The sequence below is a fragment of the Sorex araneus genome, chromosome 5 (genome assembly GCF_027595985.1).
Source record: "Sorex araneus isolate mSorAra2 chromosome 5, mSorAra2.pri, whole genome shotgun sequence".
NCBI lineage: Eukaryota > Metazoa > Chordata > Mammalia > Eulipotyphla > Soricidae > Sorex > Sorex araneus.
The window spans coordinates 147,333,849-147,354,221 of record NC_073306.1 but is presented as its reverse complement, the minus strand read 5'-3'; the positions used below and the strand labels follow the sequence as shown (position 1 = coordinate 147,354,221).

Sequence of the window (20,373 nt, the reverse complement as noted above, 5' to 3'; positions counted from 1 at the left end):
GAGGATGAGCATGTATTTAGATATCGATTTGCTCATGCGGGCACCAGTAACATCTCCATTGTGAAACTTGTTGTTACTGTTTTGGCATATTGAATACACCATGAGTAGCTTGCCAGGCTCTGCCGTGCGGGCTAGAAACTCTTGGTAGCTTGCCGGGCTCTCCAAGAAGGGCAGAGAAATCAAACCTGGGTCGGCCGTGAGCAAGGCAAACTCCCTACCCACTGTGCTATTGCTCCAGCCCATTTAGATATATAAACAGCTATTATTATTATCATCAATACTACTAATATGGTTATTAATAGAACTATATTAGAACAATGGTTCTAATTGGTGATCTAGACATCTCTGTCATTTAATATTTTAGGCACCACCCAGCACTGATCAGGGCTTACTTCTAGCTCTAAGCCCAGGGATCATTGGTGGGGCTTGGCCATCATGGGGACCCCCTGATGCTGTGCTGGAGATTGAACCCAGGCCAATAGCATGCAAGGCAAGCACCCTACCCACTGTACTATCTTACTGACCCTGAGTCATTTTAAGTTTTACTTTCTCTATGGCTCTTCTAATAATGAACACGTGTTTAGCTGACACTAGAGAGTTTCTGCAATAAAATGTTATATTCAAATCTTTCCTAATAGTGAACATGTGCTTACTTGACTTTCTACAGTTTCTACAATAATAGGTTCTATTTGAATCTTCCCTAATAGTGAACATGTAATAACTTGACATTATATAGTTTCTATAGTGAAATAGTATGTTTAGATCTATAGCCCACAGTGTAAAATGAGATAGTCATTCCTGAGCTTAATAAAAATGTCTAAACTTATATATTTAATACTTTACTTTTAAAACCACTTTTATTAAGGTACTTATATTTACAATATTGTCACTTAAACTTTTCATGGATATATCCTTCCAATACTGCACCCACAATCAGAAAGTCTGTTTCCTTCCACCAGTGTCCCAAGTACCCTCCCACCTACCTACCTGCCAACTGAAGATTTTTGTCTATATCCTTACATTTTTACTAATTTGTTAAAATTCAAATATATGTGATCATTATGCACTGAATTAGAACTAACTATAGCAACAGATGGCTCTATTTTAAGGACGCTCCATCTTAAGTCACCTTACAAATTACATCACTCTGTTACCTTCCCGTCTAAGGCCCTCTGCCAGTCACTGCTCAGACACCCGATGTCTCTGCCACTTTTAGAGCCTGCAGCTTCCCAGAGATTTTGCTAATAGTCACAGTCCAGTGAGTAGTTACCATCCTAGAACTGTGTTTCTCAAAATTGTATGTGCAAACACATCCTCAGACCCTTCTTGGAAGTGTAGATTCAGATTCAGTAGGTCTAGAAAAAGGGGCAGACAATCTGTATTTCTAAAATAATAATAGTTTTTAGCTGATATTATTGGTATCAACATCAAATTTTGTTTGTCTGAGGGTTATATCCAGCAGTGCTTTAACTTTTTCCTGGCTCTGTGCTCAGGTGTTATCCTGAAAATGCTTACATGCTCCTATGCTGTATTGAGACTAAACTTGTATCTGCTCTGTGCAAGGTAAGTTCTTCACCCCTATACTATCTCTCTGGTCTCCAACATCATATTTTGATTGAAATTACTCTATAAACCCCAGTTCAGATCCTCTGTTAAAATTATAAAGTTCACCAACTGTTATCTTGTAATTTTTCTTTTCTTTTAAAAGATAAAAATAAAATTAATAAGAACACCAGGATAACTTTCTCTCTGTTGTGGCATCATGAAAATTGTTAGAACTTGGCTGGTATGTCAGGAAGTGCTGAAACAGGTCCTGGCCCCTGCTGTGTGCTGTCCTCTTTAATGTGGTCACTTAAGAACACAGGGGTAGGGGCTGGAGCAATAGCTCAGCGGGTAGGGTGTTTGCCTTGCACACGGCTGACCCAGGTTCGATTCCCAGCATCCCATATGGTCCCCTGAGCACCGCCAGGGGTGATTCCTGAGTGCAGAGCCAGGAATAACCCCTGTGCATCGCCGGGTGTGACCCAAAAAGCAAATTAAAAAAAAAAGAACACAGGGGTATAGTTTCATTAACTTGCTACAAGTGAAGAAGAACAATATTGGCTGCTCAGTAGAATCAAATATGTTTACCTCCGGTATACCTGGATGAAATCACTGGTTATGGTAAATACTTTCTTTGATATTTTTTTCTTCTCATCAACAGTAAATTATCAGGCAAAAAAAAGACTCAGACCTTATTTTAATGGATTCATGACTGGAGCGATAGCACAGCGGGTAGGGTATTTGCCTTGTAAGTGGCCAACCCAGGTTCGATTCCTCCACCCCTCTCGGAAAGCCTGGCAAGCTACAGAGAGTATCTCACCCACATGGCAGAGCCGGGAAAGCTACCCATGGCATATATGATACTCCAAAAACAGTAACAACAAATCTAACAATGGATAGGTTACTGGTGCCCACTCGAGCAAATTGATGAGCAATGGGATGACAGTGATACAGTGATGGTCCAGAGATGAGTGGAGTGGAAGGGAAGAAGGAAATGGGGAGAGGGATGCTTTGGATGCAGGGGGCTTTATTTTGATCCCCAGCACCATATATGGCCTCTTGAGCAATTGTAGAGTGACTCCTGAATACAGAGCCAGGAGTAGTCCAAGCAATGCAAAATATGGAGACCTCCCCCAGCACTTCTCTCTCTCTCTCTCTCTCTCTCTCTCTCTCTCTCTCTCTCTCTCTCTCTCTCTCTCTCTCTCTCTCCCTCTCTCTCTCACTCTCACTCTCACCCTCTCACACACATCACAAAACCACATATGAGTAGATGGGAGAATAAACGGGGAGATGTTGGTGAAGGTGCACACTCCTAGCTCTGAGTGATAATTTCTTGAGATCTAAGGTGTAGATGGCATAGTATCCTGACCAGAGTTAATACTCCCATGTTAGATCCTTGAGAATTGCTGAGACAGTAGAGATTAAATGTTCCCAACATTTAAGGATAGGATGTGAAAGTGTTTACTAATCTTACTGCTGTAGTCATTTTATAATGCATGATTGTAATAAGTACACCACAAATTTACACAATGCTATATTACTGTACATGTCAATTATGTCTCAGTAAATCTGGGAAAAATTGATTTCTAAAGAAAGTAATATTAAAGAAATTCTAATAAAAAATAATAGCAAGACTCATAAAGAAAATGCATGAACTAGTGTTAGTGTTGGTACAATGTAAATATTGCTTAATATTGCATAAGATATCAAATAAAGTAACAGTAGACAAACTCTGATTGTCCAGATCTCTTGGAGGTGTGGCATTCTGTCACATTTCTATTTTAAGGATTTAGAATCCACCTAATCCGGGGGGGGAAAATATCTACAGTTTCAGCAAATAGTTTTTGAGGAGGTTATAAATGTTTCAGAAAGTAACCAAGATGAACCACTGAAATCAAGGAAGGATAATAGGACTTTATTTTCATTGATTTTTTAAAAATTAAAAAGTAGAAGAATGTTGTGACTGGAGCAATAGTACAGCAGGTTGGGAACTTGCCTTGCATGTGACCAACCCTAGTTCAGTCCCAGATAACTCACAGGTTTTTCCAATCACAGGAGTGATTCCTGAGCACAGAGCTAGGAGTAGTCCCTGAGCTCTGCTGGTGTGTCCTAAAAATAAAAAAAGCTAAAACTAAAATAAAATAAATGTAAAATTCTATCATAGAGTGGAAGGATAAAGACTGTCCTTTTGGATGTAACTTTGAAATAGCTTGAGCTATTTGAGTAGAGATGACATATAAGCAGTCATGTAGTCATCCCAAGAAAAGGAGGTCTGGACCAAGAAGCCAAGAAGTTGATTCAGCTAAAATGAGAGGATTCTGGTACTTAAGTAAGGCATGAGAGATGTGGGGGGAGGCCCTGGGGTGGGGGAGGGGGATTCTAGCATTCAGGGTTTTAGTGGAGGAGGAAGAACATTCAGAGAAACGGGAGAGACAAAAGACTCAAGATTGGCAAGTGTTGTAGGCACACTCCCAGGAGGAAATGGGGTTTCAACAGAGTGTCAGGAAAGACTGATTAACCACATTAAATGCTGCTGGAGGGTTGTTAAAACAAGGGCAGGGCACGCCTACTGGATCTGGTTACAAGGACGGACGTCATCCATGACCTCAGCAGGAGAATGGCCATCTCAGAAGATCCCAGTAGATGCTGAAGATCTCACAGACATTTCCAAGGAACGGCATCTTGTTGCTGCCGCTAACAAAAGCTTATTTGATTTTGGTGTGAAGAAATACAGGCCTGGTCAGAGTGAAATAGGGGGAAATTAAAGAAATGTAAAAGGTGACACACAAAAGCAGTCTTATTATTCAGCAAGAATCTTGCCGTCCCTGGGCGGTCCCTATAGTGATGTTGTGTGTTGCAGGCCTCTGTTTTCTCACTTGGTAGGTTTTTGTTCTTTTAATTTATTCCATGTAGTTGTGATTATATTTTATGCACCAATTCTTTTCACTTCAACTTTATAACAAACAAGTTTCCAATGCTTTATAAACATCATATGCCTTAAAGTGAACAAGCCAGAGAGATTTTTGTCCCATCTAGATTGTTTCCAATATAAAGGTGCTTATAGGTAAAGTTGAAATTAGTGTTGCTGTACATAAACATTCTTCTGAATTGTTCTGAATTATTTTTTATGGACAGATTTCCATAGAGAAGTGTTATTGTTAGGAACAATTTCAAACTCTTAGCCTAGGAGTTATTTAATTAACTAATTGATTAATTACTTTTTTATCTTGTGGTGCTAAAGATAGAACCCAAGGCCTCAGACATGCAAAATGAGCACTCTACAATGAGCCACATCCCCTACCAGGTTCTATTTCATAGAAACATATATGTGTTATAAAATGAAGAAGCAAACCTCGAGTGAGTCTGCCCAGTCATCCCCATCAACAGATTAAAAAATGAATTAAAAACTTGTGGGAATTTTAATGAGTTTAATTTTACAATGTCTTTCATGGCTATAACTTCAAATTTTCTTTCTCAATTCAGAATATTACTTTTCCGCTGCTTCTTCCAAGGATGTAGAATTTCTGATCTGAGAAATACTCACAGTCAGTGAAAGGAGTAAGGGTAAGAAGGAAACAGAGAGAAACTGGGAGATGCAGGAAAGTGGAGGGAAGGTGGGAGAGAAGGAAAGAGGAGGGGAGGGGAAGGAGAAAGGAGGGAAGGAGAGCAAAGGGAGGGGAAAAGATCAGGTGAAATGAGATTGGAGGAAATGAGACAAGTCGAAAGATCACTTGCTACTGTTACTTTTAAGAAAATCATTGAGACTTACGAATATACTTTTCTTCAAATATTCACCATGTGAAATGCTGGAGCACTGCCACTCCAGACCCTTGTCTACTCTAGCTTCTCTGACAGCCCTGCTCCTCTCTCACTGTTCTCTGTCACTTGGGAAACCCAATCAACAAGTGAGAGACACTAGAGAAAAAATAGCATCCTGGTTTATTCTCACCCTGTCCTCAAAGTCACACCTGCATTGGGCTCAGCAACTTGATGCTTTTGTTGTGGAGTTTGCATCTGAGAGTGATATGTTTGCAGGGAGCCCAAAGTCATGATCACTGGCCTAGTGGCCTGGGAATACTGATCCTGAATGTGATGTGAACAAGCTGCAGTCTGTTATGGTCAACACTCCCTGGTGATGACCCATGTCTCATCAGGTCCTCCTGCATTGTTGGGTTATGAGCTCTGATAACCCATTAACCATCACCTTTTAAAATGAATACTTGTTGCATATCAATAAGACTCCTCCTGAAGCCAGTTTGCTGAACCACATTTAGGATCTTGGAAACTGGAAAGCCACTTGTGGGATAATTTCTTTTCTCAGGAGCGTAATTATTTGTAGAGGTGTTGCAAGTCTGGTAACTGAAGGATCATTGAACTGGATACTCCTGGAAGATATGGTGACAAAAGAATGCTGCTTGGAGTAGGCCAAAACACTCAAGTCATTCATTTCACATCTTGTGGAAGCTTTGGAGATGAGAGAAGCAAACACAAGGATAAAGAGGATACAACAGTAGCATCAGGAAGCAATAATCAGGAGATATTTGTGTGTCAGGAGACATTTTATCTCTCCTTGACAGACTCCTGCCCATGTTCTGAGCACTTCAAATCACCCCAAAATGAACTTTTGGCTATAAACTTGTCCTGCTGATAACTCCTGACCCTTCAGTGTCATCTCCCAACAGAAACTCACCTCTCACACCTTCTTGATCTTCACTGTAGATTCACTTGAAAGTCTGCTCCAATATGCATCTTCCCTGGTTCAGCCCTTAGAGACCCTGATTCAAAAGACCAGGCATGGAATCAGACCAATTAGAGCTTGTTCAACAAGTTCTGCCATATAATGCTTTTTATCACAGAAGACAAAGAAATAACACCATGAAGTGTGTTTGATGATGGAAAAATAAAGGGACACAGCTGGTATTACTTTGGCCAACGCCAAATCATACCAGCAAAGGGAGCTGTGAAGCATTCAAGTGGTGATTTCCATTTTGTATGCGTCAGATATTCTGGAGGGTTGGTAAAACTATGGATTTCTCATCCTGCCCTTGGAGTGTGATTTTGAAAGTCTTATTTAGTATTATATCTTTTATTTATGACAAGTTCTCAAGTGATGCTTAAGCTGTTGGTCCAAAGCACACTTGGAGAAGTAACTGGACTAGCAGGAACACAGGAGCCAAAGAAGATCTCCAAAGCACAGGAATTTAGACCACTGCAATGATTACTCACCCACCCATTTCCACGTAAAAACTCCCACTTCCAACCAATAGCCCCTGTTAACAAGACTGGGGGTGTGGGTGGGGTTCTATGTTCTCTCTCCAGAATCATTTCCTCTGAGTTATCCTCACTGTCACTATACACTACATACAGGCCACACACACACACACACACACACACACACACACACAGATGCACACAAACATCCATGTATAAAAAGTATATCAAAAAACAAAGTCTGGACTCTGCATAATCACCAAGTTAATTCAGCAACTCATCCAAATGCTTTGAACTGACTCAATAAGGAGTAAGAAAAGAGTCTGAAAAGAGAATGAGAGGGGAGGAGGCCTCTGCAGAAGAAGTGGATTTCACCTTACAGCTCTGGGAGTGCTTGCCATATTCACAGCACAGAAATGAATGCAAAGCCACCAAACTAGGAAAAAACAGGCAGGACAGAGGGAAGTCACTGGAAGTAATACTAGGGTTGGGTCCCAGGGAGTATTGTCAGACGGAACCTTCTAGTTCCAGTCCACCAGGTTCGGCTGGGACAGATTCCTGCACAGATTGGGGCTCATGGAACCCTGAACTCAATTCTGTTCTACTTTGTGAATATCAGACAGGGGGCAAAGCTCTAAGAACTGTCTGTGAAAGAACATTCAACTCGCTTTCGGTTTAAGTGGAAATTACAACGTCACCCTTTCTAGATTAGGAAACTAGGGCACAGGAAACTCAGATATCTTGTCATAAGTCCCAAGATGGCTGCTAAATAGAGCCCCACTTAGAATCCAGGTCACTTGGCTGCAGAGGTGTTAACATAGACACAAAGCAGCCTCTCTCTTGCAAAATACAAATTCCTCTGGCAGGTGTCATCCCCACCATTTGAGAGCTCTGAGCCAGAGTGAGGTACTATCATTAGTCCCCAAAGAGAGATCCGTTTGCTGGGCTGGAGAGATAATATAAGGGATTAGGTGCTGGGGTGCTTGTCTTGTCCGTGATCAATCCCAGTTTGGTTTGACAATATTCCCCTTCAACATTGGGACCCCTGAGCACTGCCTGGAGTGATCCCTGAGCACAAAGTAGAAGAGTCATCTTTGAGCACTGCTCAGTGTTGCCACCTCACAAATAAAATTATATAAATAAACATAAAAGTCACTTTCCTTAGTCTGGCAGATCGGTAGAGCCGTGGAAGCTACTTGTCAAACATATGTCACATATAAACAAGTGCAAATGTTAACCTTCAGGCTATAGGAACACATAAGAAAACCCTATGCAAGCATATGGACATCCTAGAGATGTGGTGGCAGGGTCAGGACTCAAATGCAGCTCAAAAAAGTATTTAAGCAGAAATAAGAACCAGCCCCTTCAATGTAGAGGCTCTCTTGGGAGAAGATCCCTGGGCCAGGCTCTGCCCTCATTCTTCAGACTGTCCTTGCTTTGCCTCCCGCCCCGATTCCTGCCGTCACCATCCTGCTGGTCTCAGAGGGGAACAATTTTCTTCAAACACTCTGACCCAGACAGAAAAGATCTTTCCATTAACTCCCCACTGTACCGCTGAGGCACGACTGGAATTAAAAATAATAAAAATCAATAGGCCCTTGACTAAATGTCTCAGAACAGAAATAAGGGAAGAAATAATCCTCTGTTAAGAAAACGTGGTCTCCAAGAACCGCTCCATCTGCACAGTGTTCCTGGCGAGAGGACATCATGCCCAGCCGAGTTTTCCTCTTCTGAGACAACTGTCTCCCCTGACTTCGTAGGGTACTATTTCCATTTCTCTGGCTCTCTGGACTCCTCAAAGTCTAGACAAGCAGACAGAGATGTTGATCTGGTGGCTGCCTCCTCTGGTTGTAACTCACCTCTTCCTCAAGGAATTGAAAATGATTGACTGCACCTCAAGGCTTTTTTTGATGGGCTTGAGGAGAAATCCATGGTGACCTTGGTGACCTTGTCTGAAATAAAGTCTGGACACTGGTATTAATTAAATGCATAAATTTGGCCCAGGTCTTAATCTTTCTGAATTTCTGCTGTTTTGTTGGTAGCATTGGGGAAGTGAATTGGTGTTTTCTCAGTCCCATTTCTGCCATCTAAAATTCCAGGGACACTCATGGTGCCCACTGCTTTGATTTGCCTCCTATGTTATAGGAGCTTTTCTATGTTATAGAATCTGAGCTGTCAAAATTAAGGGATATCCCATGTCCCTAAGCTCAAAGATTCTTTTGCTTTGAGTGAGAAATTCCAAAGATCCTTGGGCTGGGGTCCTGGATTCTCTATCTCTGTATATATCACATTTAAAGGGCATTAGCACAAAGGGGATCCAGAAATGTTTTCTATCTCTGGCAAGTTCTGCTCAAAGTAAAGTGGAAAATCATGGTGGCAGCAACACCAATGCCAAGTCATCCATTGATTCCATGGGCCATGGTGTCCAGTCTCTGAGGCACCAGAAAGGACAACCATGATGTCAGGTAGTCTCATGCTCAACCAGCAGCCCAGGACCTATAAAACATGACCTGGGGCCTGTCATCAAAGGACCACAAGGATACATTTGGGAGACTATATTTACAAGTCCATTTTAGCATGTGGAGATATGCACAAATTTTTTAAATAATAGTGTTGATGACAATTCTCCGATGAAAATATCAAAATGGTGGGAGGTTCTCACACTGACATCTCCAAGTCTATCAAAAGTGATTAGAGAAATTTTACCATGAGGAATCTCAAACAGTAGATGTGTCTTATTTGGCAGGAGATCAGAGAGAACCAGTTCTTCAAGATAAAATGGAACCCTGATAGGAAGTCTCCTAGGAAAGTATAGGAGGGGTTTAAACTGGGAAACTCGGTCTAGTGGAGAATAAAATTTAAGAGGCTGGAGGGCAGGACAAAAATCTTTAGTCATGGGTACAGAACAAAGAATCCTAATACAGTAAAAGAGAAGGGATCCCGAATAAGACAAAAGAACAGTCAGTTAAGGCCAAGGCTATAGAAAAATCTTTTGTGCAAGTTGAGTGTGAAGTTTGCCTCTATAGTCCCATGTTGGTGTAGCACAAGGATATTGGCCAATGCCCAGTAAGTCAAAGTAACCCACCCAAAGGAAGACAATGAGTATGTGCCTGCTGGGTTTCATGATCTCACTGTATTACAAATGAAGCTGGTTTCTAATTATATGATACATATTTGTGAGTAATAATTTACAGTCAACTTAGCATCTTGGGGAGACACCTTGTATGAAAGCATGGTTTCTGCAAAACAGGACTCTACTCCTGGTACTTTGGGTTCTTTGCTTAGGGTTTTATGAGAAAGGTGCGGACTAGGTGACTGCAGACTTTAACATGTTACCAGGAACCTCAGTGTGTCTTGCAGGTTGTGAGATGGAGGGGTTACATCTGTCTGCTAGTTAGATTCTCACACTATTGCCTTGTGGCTTTCTGCACAAGGAAGCTCACAACATACAGACATACATTGCAAAACCAGCAAGAAATCACCTGCTTAAAACACACATGTGGCAATCCTATGTGGTATAACTATGTGCATCACATCACATTTACCCAGTCACCTTTGCTATTGTCCATCATAAAGCATGTCTACATTCCAGGAAAGAGGTGGGACTATGATGGCTTCTAATAATCTGTTACTTGCAAATAGAGATACTTGTTAGAACATGATCTGAATGCTGATCCTCTGTTCTCCTTAAGAAATTACGTGATGATTCTAAGTTCTATGATGAAGTTAAGTTCTGGCTACTAGAGCAGACAATGAGTCTTCCGGTCAAGCCAGAGCTGATGGCACACTGTTGTTTACCTTCTCTGTCCCTAATATCTGACTTTCTGTCCCCAGAAATTTAGGAAAATCCCTTTTCCCTAAAATATACCACAGATTCAGGCTTATAGTTTAACAAAGAATCGTTTTGGGATCTAGAAATGTGTCCCCTAAACCTGCTTCACAAGTTGAGGCAGAGCTTGGTAACAAAGTCTTATGAAGAAAGCTTAACGGATTTGGGTGAGTCAATGTGAATCAGCAGTGTGATGTGGTTGCCAAGAATAGCCGAGTCGTAGGCTGTTGGACTCCATGTGATTAGTCCAGATGGAGAATAAGTCCAGAGACTGTCCTTTCTAACGTTCTGCTAATCTGGCCACACATGTGGATGATTCCAACTCCAGATCCCACATACTGGGGGGCAGGGGGGCATAGTGACAGTAGAGTCCCTGCAGAGAATTTTGAGGAGGTAGAGAGAGTAGAAATCATGAAAAATAACATACAAGACAAGATTTGGAAATATTTCATTTTTAAATCCTGAAATCCTGAAGTGGATAGTCTCGCTGTTTGCAAATACTGCAGAGCTGTCTTACAGAGAAGATGCTAAATGATTATTTATGAGTCCAGGGCTGGGGGAGGAGTGGGGAACTAACAATCTACAACTAACATAACAAATTGGTTTTTTTCTCAGCCTGAGAGGCAATTTCCAATATGTCCAACTATGGCAGCAGAGAATGAGACTTTGTCATTGATGACTTCAATGAGTCATTCAGTCACTCAAGAAACATTGACTACTGCTTACTGATTGTTAAGTACCAGAGTACACGGATGCCCCACAGATTGTTTCCCTGGATCCCTAGAATATTCCTGGAATAATTAAAACATGTATGTAATTTCACTGAAAGCTTGGACATAATCAAGCCTCAGGTACTTCATTTTTCCTCATGTCACCTATAGGAGGTCACCACCCTGTTCCTGAGGCATCATGTTCATTCTGGGAACCAGGGAGAAGGGACCTGGGACTGAAGAAGAGGAAGAGAGCTATGGGGACATGTTATACTGCAGAGGAGACTAACTTACTCACACACCACTGGCTGAAGCAAATTGATGACTTTGCAGATCCTCAGGTCTATGGACAGATAAGCACAGCTATGCCTCCGAGGCAGGTCTGCAAATCAACCAGTAGGGTCAGTAGGTGTAGAAATATTCCACATGTGTATATATCATCCTCTAGGATCTCCAAAAGGGTTGGTGGCCAAGAGCTAACCTAACTTCTATAATACCCAAGGAAATATTTTGTGTGAATTGTTCATTCCCTAATTTTCATTAATGTGCCATTATTGTTGGTTCTGGGGCCACAGCGGCTGTGCTCAGAGCTTATTCCCACGTCTGTGTTCAGCTGTCACTGCTTCAGGGGTTGGGGTCCATATGCTGAACGGGCCTTCAGCCCAGGTCAGCTGGGTGCCAGGCATGCACCTTAGTTACTGCACTGCAGTGCCAGCCCCATGGAATATTTTCTTTCTGTGTATGTGAGGGGTGCTCCCTGATGATTGTCACAGGCTATTACCGTCTATGTTCTTAGGGGTCACTCAGAGATACTTGGGGAACATGCATGCTTTGGGCATTGAACCTGAGCTTCCAACGTCCCATGCCCAAACCACTCTCAGGTCAATTTTTTTTCACTAAGTAGTCTATTTATGTAGAAATCAGAGGCTTTTATGCAAGAAGTAGCCCCTCAGAAGGTCCTTCCAGGGTAAGAAAGCTCATTTTTGACAGTCCAGGGGAATCCCTTTGTGGAATCAATCAAATCTCCTCTCTAATCAACGCCATGCTTATTCTGTAGAAGGATATGCAACCATGTGGTATGGCTGTTAATAAATGAACTACCTCTACTCTGAGCAGGATGGTTCTTTTGCCTGGGGAAAGAAGTCAAAATAAATAAGTAAACAAACTTTCCACTCGGGGAGCAAAATCTACAGAAATTTAAATGAGGTAAATGAAATTTAACAGCTGAGAAATTATAACTATGAAAAACTAGTTTAATCCAGGGACGAAAGGGAGTGAATCAAGAGAAAAATAGAAGAAGCTGAATTTAATTAAGGAACCTAGAAGGAAGATACGAGTAGCTGTTTCCCGTGAGGAATAATAAATGAAAGATTGTTTGTCATGTTGGGTGGAAAAGGCCTAAATTATGGTCTTCCTCACGCTCTCCTCCTCAAAAAGGAATTTATTTAATCTGCCTGTGAAAATTTCACAGATGGAGAGAGCAAAAGCGGACTGATTAAAGTTTGCTTATTTGTTTGGGGATTTTATTTTTAAGAAACTCTTCCTGTCTTGGCCACTGAGAACAAAGCAACTCCCAGCAGGGCAGAAGAGAAAAATTGTCCCTTTCTTGCTAAGTGATACCCATAAAGCTAGGAAAAGTGTAAGGGCCAAGATAGGCTCTTAGCTGAGCAAACTTCATTGCTCACAGTGTACATCCATTAATTTTAAATTTTACTCTAGTGTCCAGGGCGCTTTCTGTGTTGTGTTGTGTCTTTTTCTTTAACCTCCCTATGCAAAATAACTCTTAATTTGGGGGATTAACAAGCCAAATGCCAGTAGCATGGTGCAGTAGTTAGCTGATTGTTTCCTGGGTTACTTTCAATTTGAAAACCACGTTGTTCTCCTCATAGAAATCACACAACATTCCCCCTTTATTTAAATTCACTATTAGCTTTCAACTGGGGAAACACTGGCTTTCAACACACTAAATGCCAGAGCTACAGCTTCACCCCTCCCCAAAGTCACGGACTCACAGAGCCACCAGGTGAGGTACATCCATCACTCTGCAATCCACCTGCCAGCCTCTTGCTCCCCGCCTTGCTCTTCCACAGACCTGCTCTAGGCCTTAGCTTTGGTTGGACTTCACTTAGCTTGTTTTGTTCCTTTGTAGCAACATATAGGAAGTTGTAGGGTATTTGTGTCTACTTCATTTCTTTCTTCCAAAATTCCATCAAGAAGACTATGCCACAAATATCATAATTCCATGTTGTTTATAACTGAGTAGTATTCTGTTGTGCAATGTTTTATCCACTCCGCGTAAGTGGCAGAGAGTTCTGAGATAGTCTGCACATAGGGGTTCCCTGATTAACATTACAGAGATTGTAGAGGGGCATATGATAAATTAGTGTTTCCATATTATTTGGAATATAAAACTTAATTTAAATTTAGGATGTATGGGGGGGTGGGGATTGCTCCCAGGGACTCTCAGGAACCAGGGGCCCTTCCTTGTGATTCTCAGTAAACATAACCCTTGGTTCAATAAAAGGGCCAGAAGATGCCATACTGTTAGGTCACTCAGGTGCTAAGGATACCCAGGCCAACCCAGCCTAGTGGTGCACAGTCTCTCCAGGGTCACACAGGCAAGTGTGTGTAGGGGACTTCCAGGGCCCCACTTTGTGATGCTGAGGCAATCGTGGGGCATAAAGGAATAAACTAGGGTCTGTGGCATGCCAAGCTATGTCCCTTAACCTCGGTATCATCTCTCCAGCTTTGTGACTATTATTGAAATTGTTGAACTTATGTAGCACTGTAGCACTGTCGTCCCATTGTTCATCAATTTGCTTGAGTGGGCACCAGTAACGTCTCTATTGTGAGACTCATTGTTACTGTTTCCAGCAACCACCGAGAGTATCCCGCCCGCATGGCCGAACCTGGCAAGCTACCCATGGCATATTCGATTCAATGAACATATGTATTTTTTAAAAAAATTTAAAATTTGTTTAATTAAAATAATTTATTAAAGTTTTAATTTACTTCAATATTTATTTTTTTACATTTTTTACATTTTAAAAATAATGTCAACATTGGCTAGGATTTGATTCCCTGACAAAATATTGCCTTACGTATGTGAAGTCTTGGATACCATTCCTGGTACTTCAAGATCCCCCTCCAAATACCACCAGGAGTGACCTCTGAGCTGAACCTGGATAATCTCTGAGCAACACTAGGTGTGGTGGGAAGTCCCAGAGAAACCTCTCTTCTCCCACACATACATCAGATGATGGCACCTTTTCTGTTTAAACCTTCTTGCATCCCAGAGCTTCTGTTCATTTGATGTCACTGTAGTGAAGATTAAGTGTAGTGAGGAAACTGAAGATAGTTTTCCAGTGGACCCTTAGCAGTGCTACAAGTGATGGTTTCAGGTTTTGGCACAGTGTCACATGTGGTTGTAGGCTTTGCGTGTCGTATCTCATACATTCTTGTAACATATTATGTAAAGTATGGGTTACTATTATTCCCATGTTATTGATAAGCAAAATAAAGCAGTCACTTGCCCAAAGTATGTAAAGATCATCTAGAAAACAATGATCAAAAGACAATTCAATAGGGCAGAGAGGGTAGAAAAGAGATCCCATTGAAAGTCATTAAGGACTTCATGAAGAGAATATTCAAACGGTCATTAAATTCTAGAGAAATATACCTACACATTGTCATCCTAAAATTTCAAAATAAAACTTAGTGCCACAGCCCTGAAAACACACCAAAAAAGTGTCTAAATTAAGCAGACTGATGACACCAAGGACTGGCAGAAAAGCAGAGCGTTAAAGTTAACACTGCAGGTGGGATAAAGAAGTTCAGACTCTGGAAAGCAATTCGACATTTAACCTTGAAAATCAGACAGTGGAAGGCAGCATTCAGTGAACATTTCTAACTTCACTCGTGAGTCAAAAATATGCACAGGAGTGTCCATGGGAGCCCGGCATGGTAAAAAACCTCAAACCGGAAATGAAACAACACCTTCAAAAGTAGAATGATAACGGGATACCCAGTACACTCAGGACAATCCTATGCAACAATAACAGTGCACAAAGGCGTGGATGCAATTCTCAAGCAATGCATCCAGGGAGAGAACTCAGGCCCAGTAGAGAATGGTCTGATTACATTGAAATAAACCCAACACTTGCCAACTGGTTTTGCATGAGGGCAGGGTCTGACCATGCAGAGTAGAGTTGCAAGTAGGGGGCTGAGGATCTTGCCAAGTGACTGAGATGTTCTTCATGTTTCTCCCACCCCCACCCCGCACTCCCACCCCCTAGGGTAAAAGTAAAACAAAATCCTGTCCTTCACTTTTTTTATAAAAAAAATTATTGAATCACTGTGATATAGTTACAAGCTTTCATGTTTGGGTTACAATCACACAATGATCAACACCCACCCCTTCACCAGTGCACATTCCCCACCACCAATATCCCGGGTATATCCCCCTTTCCTACCCACCCCCCCTGCCTCCATGGCAGACAATATTCCCCATACTCTCTCTCTACTTTTGGGCATTATGGCTTGCAACACAGACACTGAGAGGTAAGTGAAATGAGTCAGAAAGAGAGGACAGACGTAGAGGGACTGCACTCTGGAGTGCAGTGGAGTGGAGGATAGATAGATAGATAGATAGATAGATAGATAGATAGATAGATAGATAGATAGATAGATAGATAGGTAGAATAGATAGATAGAATAACATCACATGAGGCTGATGCCCTTCACATTTAACCCCTTCACTCGTTTGGGTCTGAGAACTGAGTACAGGTGAAGTTTTCTATTTTCCTTTCTTCCAAGTTTTATATATAATCAGAGATGATATGATAACCTACTGGTCCATTTTCATTCACAAATTTTGAAGTGATACACACAAATATATTTTTTTAAATCAAAATTTCTGCCCTTCCCTATTCCTACTACTAGGAAATTTGGTTCCCAAATATATGGCAGATGCTACATTTAATAAAGCTAGAGTTAAAACATCAGCAACTTTAAATGTTGAAGCTTAGTAATATTCTGGCACAATAAACCGGCAATTTCAATTTTTAAAAAAACTTTTCCTTTGTTATTTACTCAGTCTTAATCCAGGAACAGCCTTTGGGCAGCAGATTGTTTTCATCTTTCTAATATTTTATAACTTCCCAAATTGCCTATAATGAACAAGCATTACTTTATAATAAAACAAATGCAAATCTGCACTTTAAAATTTAATTTACCCCTTGAATACTGAAAGTTTCAAAGCAGCACATAGCCCTTTCTGGCAAATCACTCCGAGCCTGCAAATACTTTCTTCTGTCCTCTGTAAACCCAGAGAGAATTTGTCACTTGAAATCCATCTCTTGAGACTCAGACCATTCTTCCTGGCCTCAGGCCAAGACTCTATTTCCTTGCCACTGTAAAGGTTTTTGTCCCTACATGCAGTCAGAGTTTGACTTTCTGGAAGTTGGCATGGCACAGATGAACCAGGAGGTACATTGCTCCGATCATCATACACATCATCAAATACCACCGCAACCAGGCTCTGGGTATTTGAATGCAGACACATACAGTCATCATTGGGCTGACATCAGAATGATGTAAGCATTGCCTCTGTATAGTCGCATCATTTGTTATCTCACACCTGTGAGTCCAATCGGATGGATAACTTTTGACAGTGAATCCCAAAGGCGAGGAGAATCAGATAAGGAGCAAAACTGTGCTGAAAGTAGATAAAGGACTAAATGTGATAACCTCTCAATATTTGTATTGCAAACCATAATGTCCAAAAGTAGAGAGAGAGAGTATGGGGGAAATTGTCTGCCATGGAGGCAGGGGGAGGTTTGGAAAAGGGGGGTATACTGGGAACATTGATGGTGGAGAATGTGCACTGGTAGAGAAATGGTTGTTTGATCATTGTATGATTGAAACTCAAAAATGAAAGATTTGTAACTATATCTCATGGTGAGTCAATGAAAAATAAAATAAAATAAAAAATAAATTTAAAAAATGTTTTCAGCTCCATGAAGGCAGGGGGTGCTGTCTCCAGCTCATCTTCCTACCTCCTGGGCCCATCCAAGGGTCTGGCAGAGAGGAACTAAAGAACTAGGTGAGAGTGGAATGAATGAATGAATGAATGAATGAATGACCACTGAAAACAGAGCTAGGAGTTTTCATGGGGGTTGGGGAGGGCCAGAAAATCAAGTTGTGTCCCCTCCTCTCCAAGTGAGTTAACACTTGCTGGGAGCAGCATTTTTGTCAAAACTTTTTATATTTAAGGACTGATATATGCAGAGAGAGAATAACAATTGCTCCAAAGATTGAGATTTTAAGCTTAGCATTTTATTTTGCCAAGCTGCTTACTAACTGCAATTATAGCACTATCCAGAATTAACTACTACGAATAGTTACATCGCTAGTAGATATGTGTATTATAGTGTGAATCTGAATCCAAACTTCTTCTTCATTTGGAAATATAGCAGAATACTCCTCATTCTAGTGAATGCATGCAGTTAAGAAAGGAAGGATAGTTATATCACAAGACAGAAAGCAGAGAATGTGGCTTTTGCCCTAGTTCTAAATTCAAGAACAGTTGTTCTAGAGTTCCTAGTTGTATGATCTTTCTGAAGGCACTGAACTTGCATACTTTTATACATAAAACAGGCATGCACCAAAAGTGTATTCATATTTCCAAGTGTAAAACTTGGTCCCTTCATGCCACCTTCCTTTCCCCATGCTGTCCAATGGATTTTCCTAGCTTTGTACAAGTTAACCATTTTCCTGTAAATTTAGACTAAATACTGCTAAAAAAATACATTGAGATATACTAACTTATCATTTTAATATAAAAATCTATATACTTTTTCATTTAAGATATAAGTTGTATGATCTGTAAAGCATTCTATAAAATGTTTATTATTACCATGGAAGAGAAAAATAGCACTTATGGAGTACTACTGTAAACCCTTTCATAAGAAAAGTGTACCAATGACTACAGAAAAAAATCTCTAGCATTTTTCAAAAGAATTGTAATTTGGCTCCATTTTAAATCTGGAATCAAAACAAGATTTGGGAAGAATAAAGTGGCACTGTCCACTCAGGGGCAATGGGGCATTCTCCAGGGACTTCATACTGGCTGGCTTAGAGGAAACAGTTGCTGGAAATACCGTGTGTGTTTAAAGTTGAAAGTCCAGAGCAATATATGAGGATCTTAGAATAGAGTCCAAATGTTTCTTTGACATTTGTATTATCTAGAGAGCCATCATGGGAATTATCTGAATTATAAGTTTCTTGTGGATGTATATCTGAAAACTCTTGAAAGTAAGGAATTAAGTTTTTTTCTTCTCCATAAACCTCCACTCCTGTACCAACCACAGCAATACTACACAAGATCCAATAAGGTTTTCAACTTGACTTAATGGGTCTGGGAGAGAGGAAATAATCTTTTTCTCTCGTGAAGAGTTTGAACTCTCTGATATCCTTAAATAAGGCTGAAAAGAGAAAATTAGTAAGACTCTCTCATTAAATCATCCATCAGCTGTGGTCCTATCAAACCTAAAATCAAAGGGTGCCACAATTTCCCATTGCCCTAGAGGCATTCCAGCACTCAGCAGGGTCTAATCATTTGAATGAGGGGACCACTTCAGACCTGCAATATTGCAATTTTTGCAGCACTGACCTGTGTAATCTACAACAAAGTTTGACATCGGATTAGAAATAAAAGCAAGATGTTGTCTACAGTTTTTTTTTATTCAATGCCACAAATGAACTGGAAGTTCTGTACAGGGAATTGCATTTATCATACACATACCTGAATAAATTAGAAATCTATTTTCTGCAATTTAATCATCAACAAGAATCACCTTTTTCCTGAGAAAATATAGGTATTAGCTTTAATTCTATGACACTGTTAGGTGCTCCCAAAATGTTTTAATTTTCTTTAACATCAGAAGGAACATGAGCTTGTTGGTTTGAGATAATATTCAAATAAATAAGAACTACATATTCATCTTGATGCCAATGCTATCATAAAAGAAAATGATGATTTTGGTGAATAAAAGGGATGGTATGTGTAATAGTTTTAATGCAACCCTGTAGCCATGGGTGCCAGATGTAGGGGCCAAGAGAAAAATGTTTCCCTGCTCCTGAGTGCTTCTCAGGCTGCTTTGGTAATCAAATTAGTATCAGACATACCTGCAGGACGGCAAAGATTTTCCTGAGTACATATGGAGAATCCACATAGACATGTATTTAAAGGCATTGAGGCAAAATGGGATTATTTAAGCTGAGTCAGGAAATAGGTTAGGGGAGCCAGGCTTCGAGAAGAGAATTCCATGATGAAATGGGATAACTAAGGTGATGAAGAACTGATCCTTTGTAATTAGAAGCCTGCCAGACATATCTCGATAGACTGTGAATTCTGATAAGCATCGCAATTCTGGGTAAGCCTGCCAATTTTCATGCTTCTTGAAGGGGTGGTAAAAGTTGCTCCAGAGCCTGCAAGACCTCATTCAACCCACCTGCAAGTTCCTTACATGCCAAAGCAAGGTCCAGGGAAGCAAGTCTCTCCTTTCCTCCCCTGTTGAAAAACCAGGCTTCACAGCAGCAAAACTGATCTTACCAAGCTACAAACCTCCTGTTTTCAGAGAAAATAAAAAATCAGCGGTTCATCATAGACATTTAGATCAAGTTGGATGTTGAGTGTGACAGGAAGTAGGGGAAGCAGGTAATGGACCAGCCCAGTTAGGAGCCACCACAGCGCCACATGGTTTCTGGGTAGAACTCTCATTTTCTTTCTCATCAGCAGTCTGCTCTAGCTAATTTGCAAATCAAAAGAAATAGAAACAATTCTAGACCTCAGCACAATCAAATTAGTGGAGTTATTTGAGGATACAATTTTCAAACAGTGTAATCATGCTCTCTTTGTTTTGGTCAAAGGAGTGAAAATTATCTTCAAACCTAACACCCTTTTCTCCACCCAACCAACTCTCTGGATGGAAGCGTTTCCTATCAGCTCTGCTCAGCTTCTGCACCATCTCGTCTCTGGAGAAACAAAGGCCCAATGTACAATGAAACAGCACTCATCAA

General features: G+C 40.8%; 1 long non-coding RNA gene across 1 annotated transcript; it reads right to left on the bottom strand.

Annotated features, from left to right (window-relative positions):
* Positions 1 to 3,451: 3,451 nt before the first annotated feature.
* Positions 3,452 to 19,917, bottom strand: LOC129405082 (uncharacterized). Its single transcript, XR_008630300.1, has 3 exons — positions 19,806 to 19,917; positions 6,233 to 6,317; positions 3,452 to 5,927 (listed from the first exon to the last, which is right to left on the bottom strand). It is a non-coding gene; the product is annotated as an uncharacterized LOC129405082 (long non-coding RNA).
* Between the last annotated feature and the right edge of the window lie 456 nt (positions 19,918 to 20,373).